This window comes from Xylocopa sonorina, chromosome 4 (assembly GCF_050948175.1).
Source record: "Xylocopa sonorina isolate GNS202 chromosome 4, iyXylSono1_principal, whole genome shotgun sequence".
Classification (NCBI taxonomy): Eukaryota; Metazoa; Arthropoda; class Insecta; order Hymenoptera; family Apidae; genus Xylocopa; species Xylocopa sonorina.
Window position 1 is genome coordinate 312,729 of NC_135196.1, and position 12,310 is coordinate 325,038.

Consider the following 12,310-nt stretch of genomic DNA (forward strand, 5'->3'; position numbering starts at 1 on the left):
TTTCTATGTTTCATGGTAAGATGTAATATGATTTGCGAAGTGTTATGTATTCTTCGTCTGCACTTCAAATGAATGTAAATGCGACACTTCCTTGCAAGGAAATAGCGTTTGCAAATGTCTACCTATCGTCGCAATAGTGTTCCAAAGCTCCTTAAAACGCGATATCGCATCTCAGTTCTATGTTTCATGGTAAGATATAATATGATTTGCGAAGTGTTATGTTTTCATCGTCTACACTTCAAATGAATGTAAATGCGACACTTCCTTGTAAGGAAATAGCGTTTGCAAACGTCTACCTACCGTAGCAATAGTGTTCTAATGCTTCTTAAAACGCGATATCGCATCTCATTCCTATGTTTCATGGTAAGATATATTATGATTTGCGAAGTATTATGTATTCCTCGTCTACACTTCAAATGAATGTGAATGCGACACTTCCTCGCTAGGAAATAGCGTTTGCAGATGTCTACGTATCGTAGCAATAGATTTCCAATGCTTCTTAAAACGCGATATCGCATCTCATTTCTATGTTTCATGGTAAGATATAATATGATTTGCGAAGTGTCATGTATTCCTCGTCTACACTTCAAATGAATGAAAATGCAATACTTCCTCGCTAGGAAATAGCGTTTGCAGATGTCTACGTATCGTAGCAATAGATTTCCAATGCTTCTTAAAACGCGATATCGCATCTCATTTCTATGTTTCATGGTAAGATATAATATGATTTGCGAAGTGTCATGTATTCCTCGCCTACACTTCAAATGAATGAAAATGCCATACTTCCCTGATAGGAAATAGCGTCTGCAGATGTTCAGGTATCGTAGCAATAGAGTTCTAATGCTTCTTCAAGCGCGATATCGCATCTCATTTCTATGTTTCATGGTAAGATATAATATTCATTGCGAAGTGTTATGCATTCCTCGTCTACACTTCAAATGCATATAAATGCGAAACTTCCATGCAAGGAAATAGCGTTTGCAGATGTCTACGTACCGTAGCAATAGAGTTCTTATGATTCGTAAAACGCGATATCGCATCTCATTTCTATGTTCCATGGTAAGATATAATATGATTTGCGAAGTGTCATGTATTACTCGTCTACACTTCAAATGCATGTAAATGCGAAACTTCCATGCAGGGAAATTGCGTTTGCAGATGTCTACGTATCGTAGCAATAGAGTTCTTATGATTCTTAAAACGCGATATCGCATCTCATTTCTATGTTTCATGGTAAGATGTAATATGATTTGCGAAGTGTTATGTATTCTTCGTCTGCACTTCAAATGAATGTAAATGCGACACTTCCTTGCAAGGAAATAGCGTTTGCAAATGTCTACCTATCGTCGCAATAGTGTTCCAAAGCTCCTTAAAACGCGATATCGCATCTCAGTTCTATGTTTCATGGTAAGATATAATATGATTTGCGAAGTGTTATGTTTTCATCGTCTACACTTCAAATGAATGTAAATGCGACACTTCCTTGTAAGGAAATAGCGTTTGCAAACGTCTACCTACCGTAGCAATAGTGTTCTAATGCTTCTTAAAACGCGATATCACATCTCATTCCTATGTTTCATGGTAAGATATATTATGATTTGCGAAGTGTTATGCATTCCTCGTCTACGATTCAAATGAATGTAAATGCGACACTTCCTTGCAAGGAAATTGCGTTTGCAGATGTCTACGTATCGTAGCAATAGAGTTCAAATGCTTCTTAAAACGAGATATTGCATCTCATTTCTATGTTTCATGGTAAGATATATTATGATTTGCGAAGTGTTATGTATTCCTCGTCTACACTTCAAATGAATGTAAATGCGACACTTCCTTGCAAGGAAATAGCGTTTGCAGATCTCTACGTACCGTAGCAACAGAGTTCTTATGATTCTTAAAACGCGAAATCGCATCTCATTTCTATGTTTCATGGTAAGATATAATATCATTTGCGAAGTATTATGTATTCCTCGTCTACACTTCAAATGAATGTGAATGCGACACTTCCTCGCTAGGAAATAGCGTTTGCAGATGTCTACGTATCGTAGCAATAGATTTCTAATGCTTCTTAAAACGCGATATCGCATCTCATTTCTATGTTTCATGGTAAGGTATAATATGATTTGCGAAGTGTTATATATTCCTCGTCTACACTTCAAATGAATGTAAATGCGACACTTCCTTGAAAGGAAATAGCGTTTGCAGATGTCTACCTATCGTAGCAATAGAGTTCTAATGCTTCTTAAAACGCGATGTCGCATCTCATATCTATGTTTCATGATAAGATATAATATTCATTGCGAAGTGTTATGCATTCCTCGTCTACGATTCAAACGAATGTAAATGCGACACTTCCTTGCAAGGAAATAGCGTTTGCAGATGTCAACGTATAGTAGCAATAGAGTTCTTATGATTCTTAAAACGCGATATCGCATCTCATTTCTATGTTTCATGGTAAGATATAATATGATTTGCGAAGTGTTATGTATTCCTCGTCTACACTTCAAATGAATGTAAATGCGACACTTCCTTGAAAGGAAATAGCGTTTGCAGATGTCTACCTATCGTAGCAATAGAGTTCTAATGCTTCTTAAAACGCGATATCGCATCTCATTTCTATGTCTCATGGTAAGATATAATATGATTTGCGAAGTGTCATGTATTCCTCGTCTACACTTCAAATGAATGTAAACGCGACACTTCCTTGCAAGGAAATAGCGTTTGCAGATGTCTACGTTTCGTAGCAATAGTGTTCTTATGTTTCTTAAAACGCGATATCGCATCACATTTCAATGTTTCATGGTAAGATATAATATGATTTGCGAAGTGTTATGTATTCCTCGTCTACACTTCAAATGAATGTAAATGCGACACTTCCTTGCAAGGAAATAGCGTTTGCAAACGTCTACCTATCGTAGCAATAGAGTTCTAATGCTTCTTAAAACGCGATATCGCATCTCATTTCTATATTTCATGGTAAGATATAATATGATTTGCGAAGTGTTATGTATTCTTCGTCTACACTTCAAATGAATGTAAATGCGACACTTCCTTGCAAGGAAATAGCGTTTGCAAATGTCTACCTATCGTCGCAATAGTGTTCCAAAGCTCCTTAAAACGCGATATCGCATCTCAGTTCTATGTTTCATGGTAAGATATAATATGATTTGCGAAGTGTTATGTTTTCCTCGTCTACACTTCAAATGAATGTAAATGCGACACTTCCTTGTAAGGAAATAGCGATTGCAAACGTCTACCTACCGTAGCAATAGAGTTCTAATGCTTCTTAAAACGCGATATCGCATCTCACTTCTATGTTTCATGGTAAGATATAATATGATTTGCGAAGTGTCATGTATTCCTCGTCTACACTTCAAATGAATGTAAATGCGACACTTCCTTGCAAGGAAATAGCGTTTGCAGATGTCTACGTATCGTAGCAATAGAGTTCTTATGTTTCTTAAAACGCGATATCGCATCACATTTCAATGTTTCATGGTAAGATATAATATGATTTGCGAAGTGTCATGTATTCCTCGTGTACACTTCAAATGAATGTAAATGCGACACTTCCATGCAAGGAAATAGCGTTTGCAGATGTCTACGTATCGTAGCAATAGTGTTCTTATGTTTCTTAAAACGCGATATCGCATCTCATTTCTATGTTTCATGGTAAGATATAATATGATTTGCGAAGTGTTATGTATTCCGCGTCTACACTTCAATTGAATGTAAATGCGACACTTCTTTGCAAGGAAATAGCGTTTGCAAATGTCTACCTATCGTAGCAATAGTGTTCTAATGCTTCTTAAAACGCGATATCGCATCTCAGTTCTATGTTTCATGGTAAGATATAATATGATTTGCGAAGTGTTATGTTTTCCTCGTCTACACTTCAAATGAATGTAAATGCGACACTTCCTTGTAAGGAAATAGCGTTTGCAGATGTCTACCTATCGTAGCAATAGAGTTCTAATGCTTCTTAAAACGCGATATCGCATCTCATTTCTATGTTCCATGGTAAGATATAATATGATTTGCGAAGTGTCATGTATTACTCGTCTACACTTCAAATGCATGTAAATGCGAAACTTCCATGCAGGGAAATTGCGTTTGCAGATGTCTACGTATCGTAGCAATAGAGTTCTTATGATTCTTAAAACGCGATATCGCATCTCATTTCTATGTTTCATGGTAAGATGTAATATGATTTGCGAAGTGTTATGTATTCTTCGTCTGCACTTCAAATGAATGTAAATGCGACACTTCCTTGCAAGGAAATAGCGTTTGCAAATGTCTACCTATCGTCGCAATAGTGTTCCAAAGCTCCTTAAAACGCGATATCGCATCTCAGTTCTATGTTTCATGGTAAGATATAATATGATTTGCGAAGTGTTATGTTTTCATCGTCTACACTTCAAATGAATGTAAATGCGACACTTCCTTGTAAGGAAATAGCGTTTGCAAACGTCTACCTACCGTAGCAATAGTGTTCTAATGCTTCTTAAAACGCGATATCGCATCTCATTCCTATGTTTCATGGTAAGATATAATATGATTTGCGAAGTGTCATGTATTCCTCGTCTACACTTCAAATGAATGAAAATGCAATACTTCCTCGCTAGGAAATAGCGTTTGCAGATGTCTACGTATCGTAGCAATAGATTTCCAATGCTTCTTAAAACGCGATATCGCATCTCATTTCTATGTTTCATGGTAAGATATAATATGATTTGCGAAGTGTCATGTATTCCTCGCCTACACTTCAAATGAATGAAAATGCCATACTTCCCTGATAGGAAATAGCGTCTGCAGATGTTCAGGTATCGTAGCAATAGAGTTCTAATGCTTCTTCAAGCGCGATATCGCATCTCATTTCTATGTTTCATGGTAAGATATAATATTCATTGCGAAGTGTTATGCATTCCTCGTCTACACTTCAAATGCATATAAATGCGAAACTTCCATGCAAGGAAATAGCGTTTGCAGATGTCTACGTACCGTAGCAATAGAGTTCTTATGATTCGTAAAACGCGATATCGCATCTCATTTCTATGTTCCATGGTAAGATATAATATGATTTGCGAAGTGTCATGTATTACTCGTCTACACTTCAAATGCATGTAAATGCGAAACTTCCATGCAGGGAAATTGCGTTTGCAGATGTCTACGTATCGTAGCAATAGAGTTCTTATGATTCTTAAAACGCGATATCGCATCTCATTTCTATGTTTCATGGTAAGATGTAATATGATTTGCGAAGTGTTATGTATTCTTCGTCTGCACTTCAAATGAATGTAAATGCGACACTTCCTTGCAAGGAAATAGCGTTTGCAAATGTCTACCTATCGTCGCAATAGCGTTCCAAAGCTCCTTAAAACGCGATATCGCATCTCAGTTCTATGTTTCATGGTAAGATATAATATGATTTGCGAAGTGTTATGTTTTCATCGTCTACACTTCAAATGAATGTAAATGCGACACTTCCTTGTAAGGAAATAGCGTTTGCAAACGTCTACCTACCGTAGCAATAGTGTTCTAATGCTTCTTAAAACGCGATATCACATCTCATTCCTATGTTTCATGGTAAGATATATTATGATTTGCGAAGTGTTATGCATTCCTCGTCTACGATTCAAATGAATGTAAATGCGACACTTCCTTGCAAGGAAATTGCGTTTGCAGATGTCTACGTATCGTAGCAATAGAGTTCAAATGCTTCTTAAAACGAGATATTGCATCTCATTTCTATGTTTCATGGTAAGATATATTATGATTTGCGAAGTGTTATGTATTCCTCGTCTACACTTCAAATGAATGTAAATGCGACACTTCCTTGCAAGGAAATAGCGTTTGCAGATCTCTACGTACCGTAGCAACAGAGTTCTTATGATTCTTAAAACGCGAAATCGCATCTCATTTCTATGTTTCATGGTAAGATATAATATCATTTGCGAAGTATTATGTATTCCTCGTCTACACTTCAAATGAATGTGAATGCGACACTTCCTCGCTAGGAAATAGCGTTTGCAGATGTCTACGTATCGTAGCAATAGATTTCCAATGCTTCTTAAAACGCGATATCGCATCTCATTTCTATGTTTCATGGTAAGATATAATATGATTTGCGAAGTGTCATGTATTCCTCGTCTACACTTCAAATGAATGAAAATGCAATACTTCCTCGCTAGGAAATAGCGTTTGCAGATGTCTACGTATCGTAGCAATAGATTTCCAATGCTTCTTAAAACGCGATATCGCATCTCATTTCTATGTTTCATGGTAAGATATAATATGATTTGCGAAGTGTCATGTATTCCTCGCCTACACTTCAAATGAATGAAAATGCCATACTTCCCTGATAGGAAATAGCGTCTGCAGATGTTCAGGTATCGTAGCAATAGAGTTCTAATGCTTCTTCAAGCGCGATATCGCATCTCATTTCTATGTTTCATGGTAAGATATAATATTCATTGCGAAGTGTTATGCATTCCTCGTCTACACTTCAAATGCATATAAATGCGAAACTTCCATGCAAGGAAATAGCGTTTGCAGATGTCTACGTATCGTAGCAATAGAGTTCTTATGATTCGTAAAACGCGATATCGCATCTCATTTCTATGTTTCATGGTAAGATATAATATGATTTGCGAAGTGTTATGTATTCTTCGTCTACACTTCAAATGAATGTAAATGCGACACTCCCTTGCAAGGAAATAGCGTTTGCAAATGTCTACCTATCGTCGCAATAGTGTTCTAATGCTCCTTAAAACGCGATATCGCACCTCAGTTCTATGTTTCATGGTAAGATATAATATGATTTGCGAAGTGTTATGTTTTCTCGTCTACACTTCAAATGAATGTAAATGCGACACTTCCTTGTAAGGAAATAGCGTTTGCAGATGTCTACCTATCGTAGCAATAGAGTTCTTATGATTCTTAAAACGCGATATCGCATCTCATTTCTATGTTTCATGGTAAGATATAATATGATTTGCGAAGTGTCATGTATTCCTCGTCTACACTTCAAATGAATGTAAATGCGACACTTCCTCGCTAGGAAATAGCGTTTGCAGATGTCTACGTATCGTAGCAATAGAGTTCTTATGTTTCTTAAAACGCGATATCGCATCACATTTCAATGTTTCATGGTAAGATATAATATGATTTGCGAAGTGTCATGTATTCCTCGTGTACACTTCAAATGAATGTAAATGCGACACTTCCATGCAAGGAAATAGCGTTTGCAGATGTCTACGTATCGTAGCAATAGTGTTCTTATGTTTCTTAAAACGCGATATCGCATCTCATTTCTATGTTTCATGGTAAGATATAATATGATTTGCGAAGTGTTATGTATTCCGCGTCTACACTTCAATTGAATGTAAATGCGACACTTCTTTGCAAGGAAATAGCGTTTGCAAATGTCTACCTATCGTAGCAATAGTGTTCTAATGCTTCTTAAAACGCGATATCGCATCTCAGTTCTATGTTTCATGGTAAGATATAATATGATTTGCGAAGTGTTATGTTTTCCTCGTCTACACTTCAAATGAATGTAAATGCGACACTTCCTTGTAAGGAAATAGCGTTTGCAGATGTCTACCTATCGTAGCAATAGAGTTCTAATGCTTCTTAAAACGCGATATCGCATCTCATTTCTATGTTCCATGGTAAGATATAATATGATTTGCGAAGTGTCATGTATTACTCGTCTACACTTCAAATGCATGTAAATGCGAAACTTCCATGCAGGGAAATTGCGTTTGCAGATGTCTACGTATCGTAGCAATAGAGTTCTTATGATTCTTAAAACGCGATATCGCATCTCATTTCTATGTTTCATGGTAAGATGTAATATGATTTGCGAAGTGTTATGTATTCTTCGTCTGCACTTCAAATGAATGTAAATGCGACACTTCCTTGCAAGGAAATAGCGTTTGCAAATGTCTACCTATCGTCGCAATAGTGTTCCAAAGCTCCTTAAAACGCGATATCGCATCTCAGTTCTATGTTTCATGGTAAGATATAATATGATTTGCGAAGTGTTATGTTTTCATCGTCTACACTTCAAATGAATGTAAATGCGACACTTCCTTGTAAGGAAATAGCGTTTGCAAACGTCTACCTACCGTAGCAATAGTGTTCTAATGCTTCTTAAAACGCGATATCGCATCTCATTCCTATGTTTCATGGTAAGATATATTATGATTTGCGAAGTATTATGTATTCCTCGTCTACACTTCAAATGAATGTGAATGCGACACTTCCTCGCTAGGAAATAGCGTTTGCAGATGTCTACGTATCGTAGCAATAGATTTCCAATGCTTCTTAAAACGCGATATCGCATCTCATTTCTATGTTTCATGGTAAGATATAATATGATTTGCGAAGTGTCATGTATTCCTCGTCTACACTTCAAATGAATGAAAATGCAATACTTCCTCGCTAGGAAATAGCGTTTGCAGATGTCTACGTATCGTAGCAATAGATTTCCAATGCTTCTTAAAACGCGATATCGCATCTCATTTCTATGTTTCATGGTAAGATATAATATGATTTGCGAAGTGTCATGTATTCCTCGCCTACACTTCAAATGAATGAAAATGCCATACTTCCCTGATAGGAAATAGCGTCTGCAGATGTTCAGGTATCGTAGCAATAGAGTTCTAATGCTTCTTCAAGCGCGATATCGCATCTCATTTCTATGTTTCATGGTAAGATATAATATTCATTGCGAAGTGTTATGCATTCCTCGTCTACACTTCAAATGCATATAAATGCGAAACTTCCATGCAAGGAAATAGCGTTTGCAGATGTCTACGTACCGTAGCAATAGAGTTCTTATGATTCGTAAAACGCGATATCGCATCTCATTTCTATGTTCCATGGTAAGATATAATATGATTTGCGAAGTGTCATGTATTACTCGTCTACACTTCAAATGCATGTAAATGCGAAACTTCCATGCAGGGAAATTGCGTTTGCAGATGTCTACGTATCGTAGCAATAGAGTTCTTATGATTCTTAAAACGCGATATCGCATCTCATTTCTATGTTTCATGGTAAGATGTAATATGATTTGCGAAGTGTTATGTATTCTTCGTCTGCACTTCAAATGAATGTAAATGCGACACTTCCTTGCAAGGAAATAGCGTTTGCAAATGTCTACCTATCGTCGCAATAGTGTTCCAAAGCTCCTTAAAACGCGATATCGCATCTCAGTTCTATGTTTCATGGTAAGATATAATATGATTTGCGAAGTGTTATGTTTTCATCGTCTACACTTCAAATGAATGTAAATGCGACACTTCCTTGTAAGGAAATAGCGTTTGCAAACGTCTACCTACCGTAGCAATAGTGTTCTAATGCTTCTTAAAACGCGATATCACATCTCATTCCTATGTTTCATGGTAAGATATATTATGATTTGCGAAGTGTTATGCATTCCTCGTCTACGATTCAAATGAATGTAAATGCGACACTTCCTTGCAAGGAAATTGCGTTTGCAGATGTCTACGTATCGTAGCAATAGAGTTCAAATGCTTCTTAAAACGAGATATTGCATCTCATTTCTATGTTTCATGGTAAGATATATTATGATTTGCGAAGTGTTATGTATTCCTCGTCTACACTTCAAATGAATGTAAATGCGACACTTCCTTGCAAGGAAATAGCGTTTGCAGATCTCTACGTACCGTAGCAACAGAGTTCTTATGATTCTTAAAACGCGAAATCGCATCTCATTTCTATGTTTCATGGTAAGATATAATATCATTTGCGAAGTATTATGTATTCCTCGTCTACACTTCAAATGAATGTGAATGCGACACTTCCTCGCTAGGAAATAGCGTTTGCAGATGTCTACGTATCGTAGCAATAGATTTCCAATGCTTCTTAAAACGCGATATCGCATCTCATTTCTATGTTTCATGGTAAGATATAATATGATTTGCGAAGTGTCATGTATTCCTCGTCTACACTTCAAATGAATGAAAATGCAATACTTCCTCGCTAGGAAATAGCGTTTGCAGATGTCTACGTATCGTAGCAATAGATTTCCAATGCTTCTTAAAACGCGATATCGCATCTCATTTCTATGTTTCATGGTAAGATATAATATGATTTGCGAAGTGTCATGTATTCCTCGCCTACACTTCAAATGAATGAAAATGCCATACTTCCCTGATAGGAAATAGCGTCTGCAGATGTTCAGGTATCGTAGCAATAGAGTTCTAATGCTTCTTCAAGCGCGATATCGCATCTCATTTCTATGTTTCATGGTAAGATATAATATTCATTGCGAAGTGTTATGCATTCCTCGTCTACACTTCAAATGCATATAAATGCGAAACTTCCATGCAAGGAAATAGCGTTTGCAGATGTCTACGTATCGTAGCAATAGAGTTCTTATGATTCGTAAAACGCGATATCGCATCTCATTTCTATGTTTCATGGTAAGATATAATATGATTTGCGAAGTGTTATGTATTCTTCGTCTACACTTCAAATGAATGTAAATGCGACACTCCCTTGCAAGGAAATAGCGTTTGCAAATGTCTACCTATCGTCGCAATAGTGTTCTAATGCTCCTTAAAACGCGATATCGCACCTCAGTTCTATGTTTCATGGTAAGATATAATATGATTTGCGAAGTGTTATGTTTTCTCGTCTACACTTCAAATGAATGTAAATGCGACACTTCCTTGTAAGGAAATAGCGTTTGCAGATGTCTACCTATCGTAGCAATAGAGTTCTTATGATTCTTAAAACGCGATATCGCATCTCATTTCTATGTTTCATGGTAAGATATAATATGATTTGCGAAGTGTTATGTATTCCTCATCTACACTTCAAATGAATGTTAATGCGACACTTCCTCGCTAGGAAATAGCGTTTGCAGATGTCTACGTATCGTAGCAAAAGATTTCCAATGCTTCTTAAAACGCGATATCGCATCTCATTTCTATGTTCCATGGTAAGATATAATATTCATTGCGAAGTGTTATGCATTCCTCGTCTACACTTCAAATGCATATAAATGCGATACTTCCATGCAAGGAAATAGCGTTTGCAGATGTCTACGTACCGTAGCAATAGAGTTCTTATGATTCTTAAAACGCGATATCGCATCTCATTTCTATGTTTCATGGTAAGATATAATATGATTTGCGAAGTGTTATGTATTCCTCGTCTACACTTCAAATGAATGTAAATGCGACACTTCCTTGCAAGGAAATAGCGTTTGCAAACGTCTACCTACCGTAGCAATGGAGTTCTAATGCTTCTTAAAACGCGATATCGCATCTCATTTCTATGTTTCATGGTAAGATATAATATGATTTGCGAAGTGTCATGTATTCCTCGTCTACACTTCAAGTGAATGTAAATGCGGCACTTCCTTGCAAGGAAATAGCGTTTGCAGATGTCTACGTATCGAAGCAATAGAGTTCAAATGCTTCTTAAAACGAGATATTGCATCTCATATCTATGTTTCATGATAAGATATAATATTCATTGCGAAGTGTTATGCATTCCTCGTCTACGATTCAAATGAATGTAAATGCGACACTTCCTTGCAAGGAAATAGCGTTTGCAGATGTCTACGTATCGTAGCAATAGAGTTCTTATGATTCTTAAAACGCGATATCGCATCTCATTTCTATGTTTCATGGTAAGATATAATATGATTTGCGAAGTGTTATGTATTCCTCGTCTACACTTCAAATGAATGTGAATGCGAAACTTCCTCGCTAGGAAATAGCGTTTGCAGATGTCTACGTATCGTAGCAATAGATTTCTAATGCTTCTTAAAACGCGATATCGCATCTCATTTCTATATTTTATGGTAAGATATAATATGATTTGCGAAGTGTTATGTATTCTTCGTCTACACTTCAAATGAATGTAAATGCGACACTTCAATGCAAGGAAATAGCGTTTGCAGATGTCTTCGTATCGAAGCAATAGAGTTCAAATGCTTCTTAAAACGAGATATTGCATCTCATTTCTATGTTTCATGGTAAGATATATTATGATTTGCGAAGTGTTATGTATTCCTCGTCTACACTTCAAATGAATGTGAATGCGACACTTCCTCGCTAGGAAATAGCGTTTGCAGATGTCTACGTATCGTAGCAATAGATTTCCAATGCTTCTTAAAACGCGATATCGCATCTCATTTCTATGTTTCATGGTAAGATATAATATGATTTGCGAAGTGTCATGTATTCCTCGCCTACACTTCAAATGAATGAAAATGCCATACTTCCCTGATAGGAAATAGCGTCTGCAGATGTCCAGGTATCGTAGC